The sequence below is a fragment of the Bombyx mandarina genome, chromosome 11, assembly GCF_030267445.1.
Source record: "Bombyx mandarina strain Sakado chromosome 11, ASM3026744v2".
Taxonomy (NCBI): Eukaryota; Metazoa; Arthropoda; class Insecta; order Lepidoptera; family Bombycidae; genus Bombyx; species Bombyx mandarina.
In genome coordinates this window covers 4,511,900-4,532,653 of record NC_143218.1, presented here as the reverse complement: position 1 = coordinate 4,532,653, position 20,754 = coordinate 4,511,900, and the positions used below count along the sequence as shown (strand labels likewise).

Sequence of the window (20,754 nt, the reverse complement as noted above, 5' to 3'; positions counted from 1 at the left end):
GGAATTGCGGCGCCATGACAAAGGGGTCCTTCTTGGCAGTGAACGCGCAAACTTGTGTCTTTAACGGGTTGAATTGAACCAAGTTCAATTCACCCCATTTGGAGACTCGCCCCAGAGAGTTCTCCACTTCAGACACAAGTTTTGATCGTCTCTCTTGCACCACGCTCCGAGAGAGACTCTGATGTCCGATATATCGCGCATCCCCCGTGCTGTCATCCGCATAGCAATGCATGCCATCAAAAGACAGCATGTCATTGATATACAGGATGAAAAGCGTCGGGGAGAGCACCGAACTTTGTGGAACGCCAGCGTTAATGGTCATGGTATCAGAACAGTCACCGTCTACAACAACCATGATGCTCCGCCCATCCAAAAAGCTAGCGATCCACTTGCAGAGACCCTCGGGGATTCCGTAAGATGGTAGCTTCGACAGAAGTGCCCTATGCCAGACCCTGTCGAAGGCCTTCGCGATATCAAGGCTCACAGCAAGAGCCTCGCCCTTGCTTTCCAAGGCTTCAGCCCACCTGTGAGTAAGGTATACAAGAAGATCGCCAGCTGAGCGACCGTGACGGAAGCCGTACTGTCGGTCACTGATCAGCTGGCGATCCTCAAGATACTTCAGGAGTTGTATATTTATTATTCGCTCCATCACCTTGGAAAGCAAGGAATTTATCGCGATAGGCCTATAGTTCGATGGGTCCGACCGGTCACCCTTCTTGGGGATAGGGTGGACGTGGGCGGTCTTCCATGAAGACGGAACCCTGTTAGCGCAATAAGAAAGACGATACAAACGCGTTAGCGCAGGCGTCAGCTCAGGGGTGCACCTTTTCAGAACCACTGCAGGGATGCCGTCCGGCCCATTCGACTTATGGACGTCCAGGAGTCGGAGCTCCCGCCTGACTGTACACTGTGTGAAGCAGATCTCCGGCAGGGAGCTATCACACCAGGGGATGTTCGGTGGTGTGACACCCCCGTCGTCCACAGTCGAGTTCGAGGCGAAGAGTTTGACCAGAAGGTCAGCCTTCTCTTTCGCACTATGGGCCAGACTGTCATCGGACTTGCGTAGTGGTGGGAGACTAGACCTGCAAAAGTTTCCTTCTGCAGCTTTGGCGAGCGACCAAAAAGCACGGCTCCCAGAGGGATAGCTCTTCAGTCGCTCGCCAATTCTAGCAACGTGCTCCGATTTCGCCCTGACAATAACCTTCTTGTAGGACCTGGAAGCGGCGTTATATTTCCGCCTTTCCTCCGAGATGTTAGGATCCCGACGTCTCCTGGCATCATTCCATGCCACGTATGCGAACCGCTTGAGGTGTGCAGCATCCCTGCTGGCATTATTATACCAGGGTCTGCTGCGACCCCCAACGGGCACTTCAGAGGACGGAATAAACAATTCCATCCCCTGGAGCACCACGTCTTTAAGACGGTCCGCACAGACGTCAGGATCAGCAGAGGAAAAGCAGAACCGCCCCCATGGGTAGGATGCGTAAAATTCACGCAATCCATCCCAATCTGCTGACATATACTGCCAAACTCTTCGATACCCGGTCGTCGTTCGACGACCAGGACGAGAGAGTGGTGTGGCAGCACGGATAAGGCAGTGATCAGACGATCCAAGCGGAGCGTCGACCACCACACTGTATCCGGCTGGATCGGTGGTCAGCAGAAGGTCCAACAGAGAAGGCTCGTGCCCCTCAATATCTGGGGCACGGGTGGGCTGTGTCACCAGCTGGGAGAAGCCGTAGGCCAGGGCGAAATCGTAGGCAGCCCGGCCTGGGAGGTCAGTGGTTCTGGACCCCAACCACTCTTGGTGGTGAGCGTTAAAGTCTCCAAGAACCACTACCTCCGCAGATGGGTACTGCTCAAGCACGCGGTTAGTCCCCTCTTGCACATGCTCTATCAGAGCTGAACCTGCATCACTGTTGTGGGACCTGTACAGGCACGCGTAGACTCGGGTACAACCCCCGTGATCTACGCGTAGCCACAAGAGGGACAGGTCCCGTTGTTCGAGGCCTCGTAGACGGCGACAACAGACATCAGCCCGGACGAATACACACACCCCGGCTTTACGCAGGAAGTTGTGCTCCAATACGTAGCCGGGGTATTCAAGGTACGAAGTATCATCCGGAGCAGATATCTGCGTCTCCGTCAGAAAAAGTAGGGCAGGCTGCGCCGTCTCAAGATGGTGGTGTACGGCGTCGAGGTTGCTATGTAGACCCCTTACATTGCTGAAATCCACATTAAATGTGGAATGGGGAATCGCCGACAAAACCCTTTTTCTTTTTCGAACTGTCATATTTTTTGTGGAGAGTGGGATTAGGTGGGGTAGGAAGTTCGAGGCGAAATCATGACAACACCTGAATAAAGCGCGGAACACAGTACGTGCTCGACCACGGGTTGCGTGAGAGACTGACTCAGGGCATGGAAGGGCCCCCAGTCCACCCTGCGTGCGATCGCCGGGATCCACTCCGGCACGACGACCGCACCACAGGCTTTTACACCGGTTGGCGGGACAGCTTCCCGGGGCGGAGTTGAGTAGTGACACCCGGGTTCAGGTCCCCAACTGACCGGCGGGCGGCGGCGAACACCGTTTCACTGGGTCTCCCTATACCCCCGTCAAACAATCACGTCCCGCGAGCTCGCACGCACATCTGCTCCGCATGTTCCAGGTATCATCAAGATTCACCCCGAACAAGGAAGAGGAAAGGGAAGGAATAAAATAAAACTGGCTCTCCAACCCACACGCCGGAACACAGCTAGGCTATTTGGCGGCGGACTCTAGTTGGAGGGTGGTCGCCAGCCAGTCGGACAAGTCCTACCACCTATTATTTATTTGGCTCCCGTTTTGCACCACCCAGGGGTCACTTGTAGGGAATCGCGGGTTAAACCTACGGAAGCGGGAAGCAATCGACCCCCAAAATGACTAAGCTACCCCCACTTACTACTATGAATACGAGTGACTATTGTCGCACAAAACAGATCGTCAGGTTTGAGCCCCGTGAGCTCACCTACTTGTTAGGTTACGCTGACATAGACTCTCAAGGCTATCAGCTTTCTTTTTCTTCTCAGTCGTACACTCCTTGCGGAGTGGTCGTGGATATTTATGTCTTATTGCTTGGTTGCAGCTTTTGTGAGGCTTCTCCATCTCTCTCTATTTGTGGCGGTACGTGTACATTCAGAAAGGGAACACTTATTCGGTTATTCCCAACTGAACTGAAAATCGTTAACGAAAAGATTCACGAAATATTATTGCTAACATAATCAAAGTACCTCGCCATTTGCAAGCCCCATTTTATTTGTAAGAAAGAAAGATGGAGGTGATCGTATGTATGTGAATTACAGAGAGCTTGATAACGTGCACTGATAGTTACCCTCTTCCCTTAATCAATGTCCAGATAGGCAAACTACACGGAGCCCGATTTTACTGTAGTTTCGATTTTGCCTCTAGTTTCCACCAGCTGAAAGTCCATAAAGTAATAGAGAAAACAAATTATATCAACAGGCCAATACGAATTTTCGGCTATGCCCTTTGGTCTTCGAAATGCTCCACAAGTTTTTCAAAGAGCAGTCAACGCAGCTTTGAAATCGCTTAACGATGATAAAAAATTTATTTGACGCATCGGGGGCGCGCCTGACAGTTACGGGAAGAATGCCCGTATAATAATTGACAGTTATGGCACTGGCTATAGCGCCTCAGGAACGATCGATACATGCTGCTCCAGCTGATAATTATGGGCAAAGTGGACGGAAAGAGACGTGCTGGGCGAAGAAAGAAATCATGGCTCCGGAATATCCGGGAGTGGACTGGTATTGCCTCCGTCGAACAGCTGTTCCGGCTGGCTGCAGATAAAAACGAATATAGAAAGCTAACGGCCAACCTTCAGGATTGAAGAGGCACTGGAAGAAGAAGAAGGCACTGGCTAAATGTGCCTTTTTTGTGAGGGGTGTGATACAATGTCTGTAAGCTCTGGCACCTCGGGTGCAGGTATTAGAAATGTAGAAAAACTATTGTCGATCTCGCACTATTTCTGAAGAAACTCCATCTAAATAGATGGTAGGTTTCTAGGTTCAAGAAATATTTCAACAAAAGCTACGATAATGGAGGGTAAAAAAAGGTGTGAAATAAAGAAGGAAAAAAATAATGAAAAAAAGGGGAACGAAACAAAAAAAGTTAAGACATTGAAGAGTCTATCCGGTCCAATGGCTTGGCTATAGGCATGTTTATCCGGACTAGCCACAATAATTAGCTACGGGGATTACGATCCGGTCTAGTTTGAAAACTCAAGGGATCACAATTTCGTGACATACTTACATACCTCAAGAGTCTAAATGAAGTGGCCCAGGTATGTAAGCAGTCTGAATGGTATTTCCGGCCAGTACAGGGGTTTCTGAAGAATTAATTATGCGAACCGAATCGGACCAGATTGTTAATATAATAGACCATGTCTTAAGTTGCATCCGTTAAATTCAGGATGAACGATCATCCTTATTTCTACAGACCAACCATAAAAAGGCGCACGAATACAAGCGAACGTCAGTATGGCCGTGACGGCGTTAACGATATTTCTAATAAACAACACGTGCAACAGGAGTGACTCATACACAAGCCAGGTGCGCCGGTTGTGTCGTTCCACTCATAAACAACACGTGCAACAGGAGTGACTCATAGATAAACCACGTGTGCCGGCCGTTATAAAAAGGCGGTACGTGCCTCGCAATGGACATTCCTTCTACTGCGTTTGCCCGATGCACTTACTACATTCTTGTTACGTTGTGTGATTAAGTGATTGTTGTACGTACTGGTTAAGGCTGGATAAGTGTTAAAGTAAATTAAGTTATCATATTGTTGATTAAATCGGGAATCAAAACGTGACTTCGTTTTACTTGGTGTTCAACAAGATAATGTCTACCCCTGATCCTTTTTTATATTTTTTTATTGCTTAGGTTACGGTGGACGAGCTCACAGCCCACCTGGTGATAAGTGGTTACAGGAGCCCATAGACATCTACAACTTAAATGCGCCACCCACCCGGCTGCCCCACCCTTCAAACCGAAACGCATTACTGCTTCACAGCAGAAATGGGCAGGGTTTGGGTACCTACCCGCGCGGACTCTCAAGAAGTCCTACCACCAGTAAAAGATCCTATACATAAATACTCTTTTGTTAATTGTTAAACTTTTGTTTATTGTTAAAGTCAGTGGTCAAATTGAGAATAAATTAATATTGTTTGTCTTTATAGTACATTGTGAGATGTCCTACTTTTTTCCCGCGGTACACATTCTATTTTTTCTCCTACCAGGCCGAAAGTTCGACATTGTAAAAAACTTAGCACCCGTGGAGTACCGAGCCGGGGTCCAGGGGGGAGGGTTTGGGGGGCGGAGCCCTCCCACTCATAAAAAAAACAATTTAACTGTTTTTTAATTTTTAAATAAACTACTACTAATTGAATAAGAACTGTCTGATGAACTCATCTTTGTTTAATACTTCACTATTTAATTTTATTGCCTTTTGTTTATTTCACTTTTACACTAAACACAATATTGCAAATTACCCGAGCACAACAATGGCGGAGAATTTTAGGTGCGTGAGAGCAGACGTAGACACTAACGCGCATGCGCACTTGTCAGTACTCAGGGAGGAAAAGTTAAGCTTTCTTCCCTGTACAGCGGGACATAAACCGAACTTTCGGCGTAGGTAGGAGAAAAATATTATTTGTCTATAGTATTGTAGCCTTGGCGAAATCTGTGATTATAGAAGTATAATAAATAGTTTTTGACAATAGAATAATAATGTGGAATGCACAAACGACTGTCATCCCAATAGTCGTTGGCGCTACCGGGGTTGTAGCTAAAAGTATTACAAGATACCTAAATAAATTGGACAGCAACATTAACGTTGGTACCCTACAGAAACAGGTAGCTATTCACACATCAATTATACTTAGTAAGGCTTGGAGACACAGTATTCGTACATAACACACAAGAACACTACACACAAAACACGCCACGACTGTCAGACATACAACAGCCACTCGACACACAACATTCATCAAACACACCAAATCCAACAGACACCACTCATACAACGGCAACACAACAGCCAATAACGCAGCGCGGAGGACGACGAGGAGGACGACGGGAAGAAGAAGAGGCAATACTCACACACAGTAACACACGCTGGGGTTCTCTTCATTATTTAGTCATTTTCTATTCTTTCTTTTTTTTCACATAAAATCTCATTAAAATTTTCGGGTATAGATACCTTTTTTCCTGTGGGAAACGGGACGGGATATTTATCAAAGCCGACACAAATCGAGGAAGAAAAACAAAATAATGTTAAACTTATAATTTTAATTATGGTCGAATTTCGACCGCTGGATCATAGATAATACACATAAATCTATATATAAGTATTAATACGTGAAGGAAAAACTTTGTATCCCATTTTACGAAAATTGCGCGGACGGAGGAGCATGAAATTTTCCACACTTATAGAGAATATAGAGAAGAAGTGCAGAATGTTAATATTTTTTTAAATCATGCCTAAAAATACATTAAATCAATAAAATAAACATTACACACACCACAATGTATTTGACGTACACACGCATGCATACTATTTGCTTATTATCCATCTTTTCTTTGCAGTCTGTCAGTTATAGTTTGTCTAATTGAGAATAGATTAAATATTGTTTTCTCTTTATTAATACTAGAGGTCACGCAGTAGTCGAAATTCGACTATAATTAATTGGAATTATAAGTTTGTACATTATTATGATTGTATTTTATACTTCTATAATCACAAATTTCGCCGAGACTACACTATAAAAAATATTAACAAAGACAAACGATATTTAATCTCAATTTGACAACAGACATCAAGAACAAAAGTTTGACAATAAATAGTATGCATGCGTGTGTGCGTCAAATATATGGTATGTAGTGTTACGCGCCAATTCAAATTTTTAACATACTGAAAAATTTGAATATAACCAAAAGATTCGTTTATCGTACCATCAAACGATACAATGAAGACTCTAGTGTAGATGACAGGTCAAGAAGTGGTCGCCCTCGGTCTGTTAGGACTCCAGCAGTGATAAAAGCTGTGAAGGCGCGAATTCAAAGAAATCCCAAACGTAAGCAGAAACTGTTGGCCCTTCAGATGGGGTTTAGCAGAACCAAGGTGAAAAGGGTGTTAAATGAAGACTTAGGGCTTCGGGCATATCGAAGAAAAACAGGACATCGTTTGAATGCTCGTCTAATGGACCTGAGACTGAAGTGATGCCGCGCTTTGTTGAAGCGGTACGCGGGAAAAAATATCGGGAAATTCTTTTTTCGGATGAAAAAATTTTTACCGTAGAAGAGAGCTACAACAAACAAAATGATAAGGTGTACGCACACAGTAGTGAAGAAGCGAGCTACCGTATTCCGCGTGTCCAACGAGGTCATTTTCCATCCTCGCTCATGGTATGGTTGGGGGTTTCTTATTGGGGCTTAACAGAGGTACATTTTTGTGAGAAAGGTGTAAAAACGAATGCAGTTGTATATCAAAATACAGTCCTGACGAACCTTGTGGAACCTGTTTCTCATACCAAGTTCAATAACAGGCACTGGGTATTCCAACAAGATTCGGCGCCAGCTCATAGAGCGAAGAGCACACAAAACTGGCTGGCGGCGCGTGAAATCGACTTCATCCGGCACGAAGACTGGCCCTCCTCCAGTCCAGATTTTAATCCGTTAGATTACAAGATATGGCAACACTTGGAGGAAAAGGCGTGCTCAAAGCCTCATCCCAATTTGGAGTCACTCAAGACATCCTTGATTAAGGCAGCCGCCGATATTGACATGGACCTCGTTCGTGCTGCAATAGACGACTGGCCGCGCAGATTGAAGGCCTGTATTCAAAATCACGGAGGTCATTTTGAATAAACTTTAGTGTCATAAGAATCTATGTTTTGTTAAGTTCATTTTGGTATATGAATGGTTACATAATGAATAAACTTGTTTCAATTATTTTACATTAAACATGTGACAGAATTTATGACCTGACTAGGTATTTTTCATGCGGCCAGCCGGTAGTTCCCCACAAGTAGTTACTTAATTTTTTATTCGCAACTTTTGTAAAATCGCTAGTAATTGTTTAGTAATATTTCATATTAATTTTTGTGTTTGAATTACTTAAGCACTTGTTTGAAGATAGTTTTATTATTTGTTTTAATGCGTGTTTAATAAGTGAAAGAAAGAATGGCGTCTAAATGAAAGTACGGTCCTCTTTGGATGCACTTTGAGGAGACCGCGCCGAAACAATGCGTCTACTGCTCTCGTATATTAACATTATCGTCGAGATCAATTTGCAGTCTAAGTCGCCATATGAAATCCGTTCATTCCACAATAAATTATATTAAGTAAAAAATAAAATGATTATATTATTAAGTAAGTCAATCTCTGTCAAGTAATATAACAGTGTATTACAATACAAAGTACTATGAACACATCACTTAGGTAATGATTCGGGTGTATAGTAGACTTGCGCAAAACATCACTTCTCAATGTAATGTGATATGACATCACTTTTACAGACAGGTGATAATACTCGAAAACATTACACATCACTCTTACCATTACTCGGTGCGTTCAATAGATACTGTAACGAATACATTGTATCTATACACCCGAATCATTACTTAAGTGATGTGTTCATACTTTGTATTGTAATACACTGTTATATTACTTGACAGAGATTGACTTATTTAATAATATAATTATTATATTATTATTAAATCTTAGTTTATATTTTCTCCGTACATTACTAAAGCATTCTTTGAAAAATCCCGCGCAACCAGCAATATCGACAAGCAGACCTTCAAAATAATAGGTTAAAAAAACTAAAAAAATACGCTTTTTATACAAAAAGCTTTTTATGGTATTAATAGTTATAAATATTTTGATAGTATCCTGAAAAGCACCCCACGCTTTTTTTACGATAAAATCATTTTTTCTTACACTATTTTTTATTTAATTTTTTTTTTTTTTTCCTATTTTTTAGTTGGACTTTCTATAAAAGCGTATTATTTTAGATTTTTTTAAAATATTATTTATTTTTAATTTTTTAGTTGAATTTCATTTCTTTAATTTTTATTTTTTTTATTTTTCAACAATTTCATCTGAATCAGTCGGTAACTTATTCGAGAAATAGGTGATCGGCGCGCCTGTTAGTTTCCCTTCTTGGTCTTGACGCAGACACTCCGGGTCTCAAGAAAACAAAAAAATCACTAATCCTGATTATTCTAGTAAGGATAACGGATCAAACTGTTTAAAATATTGAATTGTCATCGGTCCTTAATAAGTAGGTATTCCAAATTTCGAGTTAATCCAACGTTTTTAAGGGGGTCAAAATCATGTTCAAAGATTCCGTTACATACTAACATACGTAAGAAGCTAATAAAAGCGTATTAAAAATGAACCCCTTCATTAATGAGGAGCTATCCCCCACTATCCTGCGTGTTTCAGCCTCAATCGATCCGTTTTAAATTGAAACTATAGATTTAGAGACTTCGATCGTGTCAGGCGAGGGGCGAGCAAGTCCCACAGAAAGCAATAAAAAACAAACCTCATCTTAAATGGCCAGGATCATACCGAATGAGCGAATCATCAGAGGGATATCGCTCGGTCGGGAAGACACGGATAGCATAACACACTATTCAATTGGAAAGAAAGAGTGAGATATAAAAGGGTGAGCTCCGATGGATAGGGCCCCAGATGAACGTTTTCCCGTAGCTCGCATTACCGAAAGGTCGTATGTCAGTGTTATTCACTGAACTTTATGGACACCGGCGAACGATAGAATGACCTCATGGCCCGCCCAATGTTAAGAGGCTGCTAAAGCCCATAAGCATTGAGACTAGAGGTCTATTTAGAGGTGGAATTCAATCGTGAACATTTGTCTTTAGAAAAACTGGTAGCTGTCAGCGGGATTCGTGTTCCAACACCGCTTGAAACAAATGTACCGGGCTTCGTATCCATTAGGCCACTACGACTTTTGAACCGTTCATCAGATTGTGATGAAACTTGGCATAGTTGCTGTTGGCACATCATAGCATAGAAGGTTCCTGTCATGGCAAAAGCTTCCCATCAATGTCTATTAAATGATTATTGGATAAGATATTTTTTTATTTTTTTATTTATTGCTTAGATTGTTGGACGATCTCAAACGTAAATGCGCCACCTACCATGAGATATGAGTTCGCACGAGCAGGTACCACCGCCCTACCTATTTCTGCCGTGAAGCAGTTATGTATTTCGTTTTGAAGACTGAGTCAGTCGTACTATAAAAATGACACTTATAGCTCATGTCTAAAGATGGCTAGCGGCATTTATGTTGCTGATGTCTATGGACTCCGGTAGCCGCTTAACAAAAGCAGCAACTCCGTCCGTAAACTTTTTTTTCCTTTATGCATGCACAAAACAAATTACAACCATAGAAATTATAAGCTTAAATATTCTATATAACAATCTGGATTGCAATTCAAAACAGGTGCATACAGAAAAATTATAACAACTGAATAGATGCTGAATAGAGACGTCGCTTAGAACCTTTGTTGAGATCAGCGGACCGCCCCGCCTAGTCCCGCCCCCAAAGAGGCTGGGACCGTACGAATCTGCAGCTCATCTCATGATCAGTCACTGCGAACACGTGTTAAGGTATGGTCATATGTGTATTCGACAAAAACACTCGTGTGAACGTGCAAACAATAAAATATTGTGATGATTCAATGAAAAAGTTTGGAAGAAAAAGAAAATCATTTTTTCGAAGGTAAGACTTGATGCTGCAATTTTTGATGTTAATTATCCATTTATATTGAACTAATAGTCCCACAGTAGTTGAAATGGGACTATAATTAATTGAAATCATAAGTTTAAACATTATTATGGTTCTATTGTCAAACACTATTATACTTTACTAGCGGCCCACTCCGGCTTCGCTCGGGTCTTTAACAAAATTTTCAAAATAAAAAATTCAAATACACACACATTATTCCATAAGTTTGCGTCAGGTCTCTAAAAATAGAAAATTATAAAGATAGTTTGAATATTATTTTTTTAATAAACTTTTATATTCGTTTAAATAATATTTGTTTTTATCTATTTTATTATTATTTTTATATTATTATTTTTTTTAGTTTTCGTAAAAAGGTCATACATACAAAACAAAAGCCATTGGGTTTATTGAGTCAGAGCTTCCTTGTACTGGCTGAGCCCTTGCTTTGTCTGAGCCCTTGCTCGCCCACCTGTCGTTGTGAAACTGGAAAGGCCTCCGGGGCACCAGTAAACACACAATTATAAAAGAGCTACCCTGTCAATGATATTTGACGTTGTTTTTTATTTTTTAAATAAATTAACACTTAGTGAGCGAAGAAATGCTATAGATAGAAGAGTATGGAAGGAGAAAACATGTTGCGCCGACCCCAGGTGACTGGGAGAAGGGCAGGATAATGATGATGACTCCTTCTCTATATTCTCTATAAGTGTGAGAAATTTCATACTCCTCCATCCGCGCAATTTTCGTAAAAAGAGCTACAAAGTTTTTGCTTCACGTATTAATATAAAAATGTTAGGGTGTCTTGCGAACCAACTCTGGTAGTACTACAAACCTGACCATTTTCGTCGCGAAGCATTTTCCTATTCACAGGTAAAACAATACAATTAAGATTGTAGCCTCATTATGTGTGAAATTAAACATAAAAGTTGACAAATGTAATATAATTTTTAATTGATTAATTATATACGAAATTACAACAAAAAATAAAACAGAATTCGGTCAAATAAAATGAGTTATCGTCTATGTACTCGAAGACAATTAAACACGCATTTTTCAATTTAATTTATTTATTTATCAGATAACTTTTTTTACATATGCTGATAGTTTTGAGAGGCTATTTCAGCTTCTCCTTGACGTGCAGGTGAGCTCACGGGGCTCAAACCGGAGAGTTGCTGAACACTGACCCTAGCAAGAGAAGTGCTCCTCTTGCTAGGGTCAGTGTTAGCAACTCTTAGTTAGCAAGAGAAGTGCTCCTCTTGCTAGGGTCAGTGTTAGCAATTCTTCGGTTTGAGCCCCGTGAGCTCACCTCCAAACGTTAGGGCGAAGCTGAAATTGCCCCTCAAGGCTATAAGCATATGTAGGAAAAAAAAAAAAAAAACGTGGCTCAAGCCGGGAGTGTTGCTAACAATAGCCCTAGCAAGAGCAGTGCTTCGCAGTATCTATCACCGGATCGGAAACGGGTCGCGTTGAGAAGATCCGGCGAGAAACTCAGAGGGCTGTATCTATGAGAAGATCCGGCGAGAAACTCAGAGGGCTGTATCTATGGGTTAATTGACTCGTCGAGCCCTTCGTCGCAAGCGACGGGTTCGACGAGGACGATGACCGGTGCTTGGGTACCGGTACCTAAAAGCACCGTTAATGGATCGGGAGGATTCGTAATGACGTGTTTAGGGCGAAATCGACTGTTTACCATTCGGTCCACAGGATAAGGTATGCTCAGATAACAATAATCCATTCCAATTCACACATTTAACTCAAAATTAAATTAACACGGGTACTAAAGTACAAATACTCTAGTTAAAGAAAACAAAATGAAATAAAGAATGAACAATAATAATGAGATTATAATGTAATTTAAAATATTAAAAATGTCAAGTATCAGTCTCTAATATAGTAGTAATTTTTTTTATTAATAAGCATTAATTACAATTTCTTCCGTTATATTTATTTACCTAAGAAGTTATCATTATTTTTGTTACTTAGCAAGTGAAACGTGAAGCAAAAGCTTTAAAGGGCTACCCTTTTTAACCTTAAAAAGGGCTACCCTTTTTACGAATATTGCGCGGACGGAGGAGGTTGAAATTTCCCACACTCACAGAGAATAATATAAAGAAGGAGTGCAGAATGCTATTTTTTTTGAATAATGCATAAAAAACCATTCAACCAATTAAGAAAACATTACACACACTTCCGTGTATTTGACACACACGCATATACACTTTTTTGTTTATTATTAAAGTCTGTGGTCAAATTGAGAATAGATTAAATATTGATTGTCTTTAATGTTGTTGGTCTATAGTGTCTACAGTTGTCTTGACGAGGGTGGTGACTCCCCCGCTTCATTACTGGCGTACGATTTCCCTCCATCTGCTGGGATTCTTGGCTTCGTGACGGACATCGCGGAGCTTGATTTCAGTGAAGGTCAAATTATGTCCGATCGATAAACCGTGTTAGAATGAAACCGTGTTGTAAAATACCGTGTTAAATAAATATAAACTAATTAAAAACGTTATTCATGCGCGCGCTTAGACTCGTCCGTACAGGTTGACAACTAATACCTTATACCGAACTGCGCAATAGTCGGTATTCCGACGCTCTGCACTTCATAGAGCCCTACAATCGAACTGCGCAATAGTCTGTATTCCGACGCTTCGTACTTCATACGCATTAATAGAATACAATCTATCGACGGTTCGCGCTCATAGCGTTATTGTATATCAACAAAGCGAATAATTAGCATTGTTTTACAAACTTAATATTATCCTGAATAATAGCATCCTGAATCCTGAATAATAGAATCCTGATCACGCAGGAGCCAGTCACCGTCGACGCCCTAGACACGTCCTTACGGATCCATCAGATCCAATAACCTTTGCATTAGACGCCTTCAGCTCTAGCACTAGGAGCAGGCTTAGAGAGCCCAATAACCGTACTCGTCGAACTCGACAAAGAGGTCGACGTGCAAACTAACCCATGCATCAGCCCGCTGAGTTTCTCGCCGGATCTTCTTAGCGGGTCGCGATTCCGATCCAGTAGTAGATTTAATCGCGAAGAAGTTACTCTTGAGTTGTTAGGTCTCCTTCGGAGGCGCTCGGGCAGCTGTTAGCAAATCCCACCCCGCCTGGCTGAGCCCTTGCTCGCCCACCTATCCTGGTGAAACTGGAAAGCAGTAATTCTTCAATCATAAAAAAAAATCGGCAGGGATGACATTAAAATATTCCCTCACTTGCATAGATAGGTCAAGATAAACAACGATATCTCAAATGCATCATCCCGAATTATCGCAACACAAACATTGTCAATGTTAATATCCATGACCTTATCTCGAATATGGGTCACGATCGCTTACAATCAGCCGAGCTGTTAACACGACCGCCCACCAAAACATGTGATTCGCGTAACGACCGCATTCATCTACACATACAAATAAAATTGGAGTGTCTGTTTGTAATATTGAAATAACCGCTTTTTGCTACATGCATATGAATATATATACGGTACATACACCAAAATAGCATTTTTTACAATTTTTGTATGTCTGTCTGTCAGTCTGTTTGTTCCGACTGATCTCTGGAACGGCTGGACTGATTTTGACGGGACTTTCACTGATAGGTAGCTGATGATATAAAGAGTAACTTGGGTTACTTTTTTTAGACTAGCTTAGCCCCGCGGCGTCATCCGCGGTACGATAATAACCGCGGGTAGCATCGCGGGACTCAGCTATCGAAGCGAAGCGAGGGCGGGTCGCTGGTTAACAATATGTTCAGCACGTGTGTAAATATTAAAATGTGTCTTGTTTACGACAAAACATCAAAATATTCCATGTTATTTTAGAGTTCTGCATACAACTTTATTTTGTTCACTTATGATAGAAATTGTCTCGATTTGAGTAGCGTAGGTCCGCGTGGGTAGGTATCGCTGTTCTGCTCGTTCCTGCCGCGAAGGAATAGCCTTTATTCTTACTCAGCATTTAAACGATTTCCTTATAGAATTTCCTTTAAATTGATCCAGTGGTTTTGCCTTCAAATCGTAACATATAAATACATTTAAGTTAATGATAATAACTAGTGGTAGGACCTCTTGTGAGTCCGCACGGGTAGGTATCACCGCCCTGCTTATTCCTGCCGTGAAGCAGTAATCCGTTTCGATTCAAAGGCTGGGGCAGCCGTTGTAACTAAACTGAGAACTTAGAACTTATATCTACTAGCACTAGAACTAAAGCATTGAGACTGTCAGCGGCTCTAATAAAGTATGGATTGCGTCTGTAATTTGTATCACCACGGGGTACTCCGAGGCGAGATGATTGACGGCTCTCGCAATTTTTTTTTTATAGCTTAGGTGGTTGGACGAGCTCACAGGCCACCTGGTGTTAAGTTGTTACTGGAGCATATAGACATCTACAACGTAAATGCGCCACCCACTTTGAGACATAAGTTCTAAGGTCTCAAGTATAGTTACAGCGGCTGCCCCACCCTTCAAACCGAAACGCATTACTGCTTCACAGCAGAAATAGGCAGGGCGGTGGTACCTACCCGCGCGGACTCACAAGAGGTCCTACCATCAGTATTGGTCCGTTTGCACGAGTCCGTTTGTCCGTTAAAACGAGTTAACTAAACTAGATATGTGGGCGTCGCACGAATTGAACCATCTCCAGCGGGACAGACGCGTTAATCCTTGATCCAAATGCATTTTGTTACTTAACAGATACAGAAACAAAATCTTATCCCGGGGGGGCAATGCAAAGCCGCCGTCGTCCGAAACATGTCCCCCCGGATTCACTCTCGGTGCTTTTAGGACCATCAAGCACCGGTCCCCATCCTCGTCGAACTCGTCGACTATGACGAAGAGCTCGACGAGCGAACAAGCCCATAGACAAAGCCCACTGAGTTCCTCGCCGGATCTTCTCAGTGGGTCGCGTTTCCTATCCGATGGTAAATTCTGCGAAGCACTGCTCTTGCTAGGGTTCGTGTTAACAAGATCGTCACGTTTGAGCCCCGTGAGCTCACCTACTAGTTAAGGTTACGCTAATATGGTCTCTCTAGACCATCAGCTTAGGTAGGAAAAAAGTTTTTGATTACAAAGTTTCTATTATAAAGTACAAAAAGTTTTTGGAACGAAGTTCCTTACGGGACGATGCGCTGGAGTACCCTAATCGGGAAAAAACGTCCGTAGCATAAGATTTTTATTAGTGTATGTTAGAGAAATGGAATGCAGCCATTTTAGTTTCCTTTTTCTTACGCCTGGGGCGCTGTACTCTGTACTACTTGTCAAGCTGACATTCTGTGTACTTTTATATTTTTCTACCAATAAATGCGAGTTATATTGTGATCCTAAAACGTATCATTTATTTCTTCCACAACCACGTAGTTTTCCTACATGGTAGCAGAGCGTGGTTCAGTTGTTTTTAGTTGTGGTATAGCTGGAAATAATAATAAAGTGGACAAAACTTCAATCCGAAAAAATTGTCGTTGCAATTCAAATTGAAGGATAGGATCGTTCATCAAAAATTGAATATTCCTCGTGAAGATAAGCAAGATGGGCCCAAATATGTTTAATTTAGAAAAACTGGTAGGAAGAGAAAACTTTGCCACGTGGAAATTCAGCATGAAAGCATATTTGGAACATGAAGACTTGTGGTGTTGTGTCGAATGCCACGACGGCAAGCCGGTGGATGCTGTAAAGGATATCAAAGCGAAATCAAAGCTGATTTTACTACTGGATCCGCAAAATTATGTCCATGTTCAAGACTGTAAAACCGCCAAACAAGTGTGGGAAAATTTGCAAAAGGCATTTGATGATAATGGTTTAACAAGAAGGGTAGGTTTGCTTAAAGATTTGATCAACACCACATTAGATTCAAGTAACAGTGTTGAAGATTACGTAAGTAAAATAATGAACACAGCACACAAGTTACGTAATATTGGTTTTGATGTCAATGATGAGTGGCTTGGCACCTTGATGTTGGCTGGCTTACCAGAAGAATATAAACCCATGATTATGGGCTTAGAGAGCTCTGGCATTAAAATAAGTGCTGATTCAGTAAAATCTAAACTTATACAAGAAGTTAATACATCAAAATCAGCAGCCTTCTATACAAATTCCAGAAAACCCAGAAATAATACCTCATCGATAAAAACAAAGGGTCCGAGATGCTTCAACTGCAATAGGAATGGACATTTCGCTAAATATTGTAAACTACCAAAGAAACAAACAGCAAACAAAGGAGAAAGTACTAGTTTTGTGGCAGCTTTTTCAGCTACAGTCAGCAAAAATGTAAGTGATGAATGGTACATTGACTCCGGTGCATCCATGCATATGACAAGCAGAATTGATTGGATGTATAATGTCACTGAATCATCTGTAAAAAACATCACTGTGGCTAACAGAGAACCCTTAGCCGTGAATGGAGTTGGCTGTGTGAACATTCAGCTAAGTCAAGAAAATAAAATACAAGTTAAAAATGTTTTATTTGTACCCGGGCTGGCTACTAATCTTCTCTCAGTTGGAGCTATTGTGAAAAATGGACATAAGGTCACATTTAATGACAAAGGATGTGAAGTTGGAAATAGTAAAGGTGAAGTAATATGCTCTGCAAAGCTGAAGAATAGTTTGTATGTATTAGAGACCTGTAAGGAAGTGGCCCACTTGGTCTCAAGAAATAAAAATAGCAATAATACTTACCTGTGGCACCTGCGGATGGGTCATTTGAATATGTCTGATGTAAAGAAGCTACCTACATGCTCTGAGGGAGTGACTCTGATTCCAGATGTAAATGATGTCACTTGCACACATTGTATGGAAGGTAAGCAAGCTAGGTTACCTTTTAAAAATACTGGAACAAGAGCTACAAGACCTCTAGAATTAATCCATTCTGACTTGTGTGGTCCTATGGAGAACATTTCATTTGGAGGTATGAAATACTTCATTACTTTCACTGATGATTTCACACGAATGGTTCATGTCTATTTTCTTAAAGACAAGTTGAAAATATTAGAGATTTTTAAGGATTTTAAACTGAAAGTAGAGAATGAATTAAATTATAAAATTAAAAGGCTTCGTACAGATAATGGCAAAGAATACTGCAACTATAATTTTGAAAAATACCTATCTAATCATGGTATCATTCATCAGACCTCTACTCCCTATACTCCACAGCAGAACGGCCTGGCCGAGAGAATGAACAGGACTTTAGTTGAACGCGCAAGATGCATGTTATTTTATGCTAACCTAGAAAAGAAATTCTGGGCTGAAGCAGTAGCAACTGCTGCTTATGTTGTGAATCGTTCCCCGACAAAGTCATTAGAAGGTAAAACTCCATATGAATTGTGGAAAGGTAAGAAACCTAACTTATCACATCTAAAAATATTTGGCTCTGAAGCTATGGTCCATGTGCCAAAGGAAAAACGCCATAAATGGGATAAAAAATCAGTAAAAATGATATTTATGGGTTATTGCGACAGTTCCAAAGGATATCGTTTAATGGACCCTAAAACACTAAAAATAATCAAAAGTAGAGATGTTATTTTTATTGAAAATGTGGAAACTTCCATTCCAATTGAGGATAATCGCACAGTCACGGTCAGTTCTGTTCCTTCAGAAAATGAGGACTCAGGGAATTCCAGTGTCAGCCGGGAACAAGAGATACACACTCAGGAGTCATCTGCAACTGCACCTGTAATGTCTAGTAAAGACTCAAATATACGAAAAGGTGATAGTGAAGACTCAAGTGAGTATGACACTGACACTGGGGAACTAGATGCCACTTATCACCCGCCTTATCCGATAAGACAAGACTATAGTAGTAGTATAACATTAAGGCACCGAAATAAACAATGTGATACACAGGATGGCAAAACAAGCCTATTGTGTTTGTATTCAGATTTGACTGATCCACAAACAGTTGAGGAGGTACTGACATCTTCACAAGCTGCAGAATGGAAGAGAGCCATGGATGAAGAATATAGTTCCCTTATGAAAAATAAAACTTGGTCATTGACAGAACTTCCTCCAGGTAAAAAAGCTCTCCCATGCAAGTGGGTATTCAAAATTAAAACAGACCAAAATGGAAATGTCACCCGTTACAAGGCAAGACTTGTAATAAAAGGCTATGCTCAAAGAAAGGGCACCGATTATGAGGAAACATACTCTCCAGTTGTCAGGTACACAACTATTCGCTACTTATTTGCTTTAACGGCTAAATATGGATTGGATATAGATCAAATGGATGCTGTATCGTCCTTTCTACAAGGAGAAATTGATACTGAGATCTATATGGTGCAGCCAGAACAGTATAAGCAAGGGTCTAAGGTATGTAAGTTACATAAATCTATTTATGGTCTTAAACAGGCCAGTAGATTGTGGAACCTGAAATTAAATTGTGTACTACATGAGTTAGGTATGCAACAATCAAGAACAGATCCTTGTATCTATTATAATGCAGAGAAAAACACGTTTATAGCTATCTGGGTCGATGATTTAATTTTGTTGACTTCTCAAAAGAAAACAAAAAATTTGTTGAAAGAAAAGTTAAAGGAACACTTTGAAATGAAGGATATTGGTTCGACAAGCTATTGCTTAGGTTTACGGATTACCAGAGATGGAGGTAAAGTAATGATAGATCAAGAAAAATATATAAAAGAGATGTTAGCAAGGTTCAGAATGTCTGACTGTAAACCTGTAAGATCACCTTTTGAAGTTGGTATGAAATTCAGTGAGAAGAAGGAAGAGGATGAATTGATTGACTGTCCATATCAACAGGCTATTGGCTCTTTGTTGTATTTGGCTCAAGGTACCCGGCCGGATATATCATTTGCAGTAAATACAATGAGCAGATTCAACAAGGATTATACTGCTGCACATTGGACAGCTGTGAAAAGAATTTTTAGATATTTGCAGGGTACCAAAGATTTGAAATTAGTTTATACCAAAGATGGTAATGAGAACATCACAGGATATTGTGATGCCGACTGGGCGAGCGATGTACGTGATCGTAAGTCGTCCACTGGTTACGTATTTATGTTACAGGATGGTGCTATATCTTGGCGCTCTCAAAAGCAACAGACTGTTGCTCTCTCCACTGCTGAAGCCGAGTATATGTCGATGTCGTCAGCGGCGCAGGAAGCGTTGTGGCTTCAACAATTACATACCGAGCTCGGTCAACAGAAGAACAACCCTCTCATCATCTTTTGTGATAATCAGAGTGCTATAAAACTATCAAATAATTATTGTTATTTACCCAGATCAAAACATATTGATATTCGTTATCATTTTCTCAAAGACCATGTCAGTAACTTAGATATAAAGTATTGTTATATAAAGGGTGAGGAAATGATAGCTGATAATTTAACTAAGGGTACTAGTGTTGATAAACATTTGTATTGTTTAACGAAAATGGGGTTGCATTCCAAGGGAGGGTGTTAGAGAAATGGAATGCAGCCATTTTAGTTTCCTTTTTCTTACGCCTGGGGCGCTGTACTCTGTACTACTTGTCAAGCTGACATTCTGTGTACTTTTATATTTTTCTACCAATAAATGCGAGTTATATTGTGATCCTAAAACGTATCATTTATTTCTTCCACAACCACGTAGTTTTCCTACAGTGTACGACACACAGTGTACGGCTTAACTTTGTAATAACGTACAAAAAATAACATATTTTTTATAAATAATTGTGAATAAAATAAAGTTGATAACTTTGTAAAGTACTTTATTTTTATTTTTATCAATAAAAAAATCATAATAAAAAATGTATACCTGCACAATTATTTTCTTTATATTAATACGTGAAGCAAAAACTTTGTATCCCTTTTTACGAAAATTGCGCGGACGGAGGAGTATCAAATTTTCCACACTTATAGAGAATATAGAGAAGAAATGCACAAATCTAATATATTTTTTAAATAATGCATAAAAGATACATTAAATCAATAAAGAAAACA

The 20,754-nt window shown here is 40.8% G+C and overlaps 1 protein-coding gene across 3 annotated transcripts in view; it reads left to right on the top strand.

Moving 5' to 3' along the window:
* Positions 1 to 10,669: 10,669 nt before the first annotated feature.
* The window catches only part of Hand (heart- and neural crest derivatives-expressed protein), a 36,420-nt gene continuing 26,335 nt past the window's right edge, over positions 10,670 to 20,754 (top strand). For all 3 annotated transcript variants that reach the window (XM_089731447.1, XM_028174099.2, XM_089731446.1), the window contains exon 1: positions 10,670 to 10,810. The gene's annotated coding sequence lies outside the window, so the exon portion shown is untranslated. The remainder of the gene's footprint in view (positions 10,811 to 20,754) is intronic.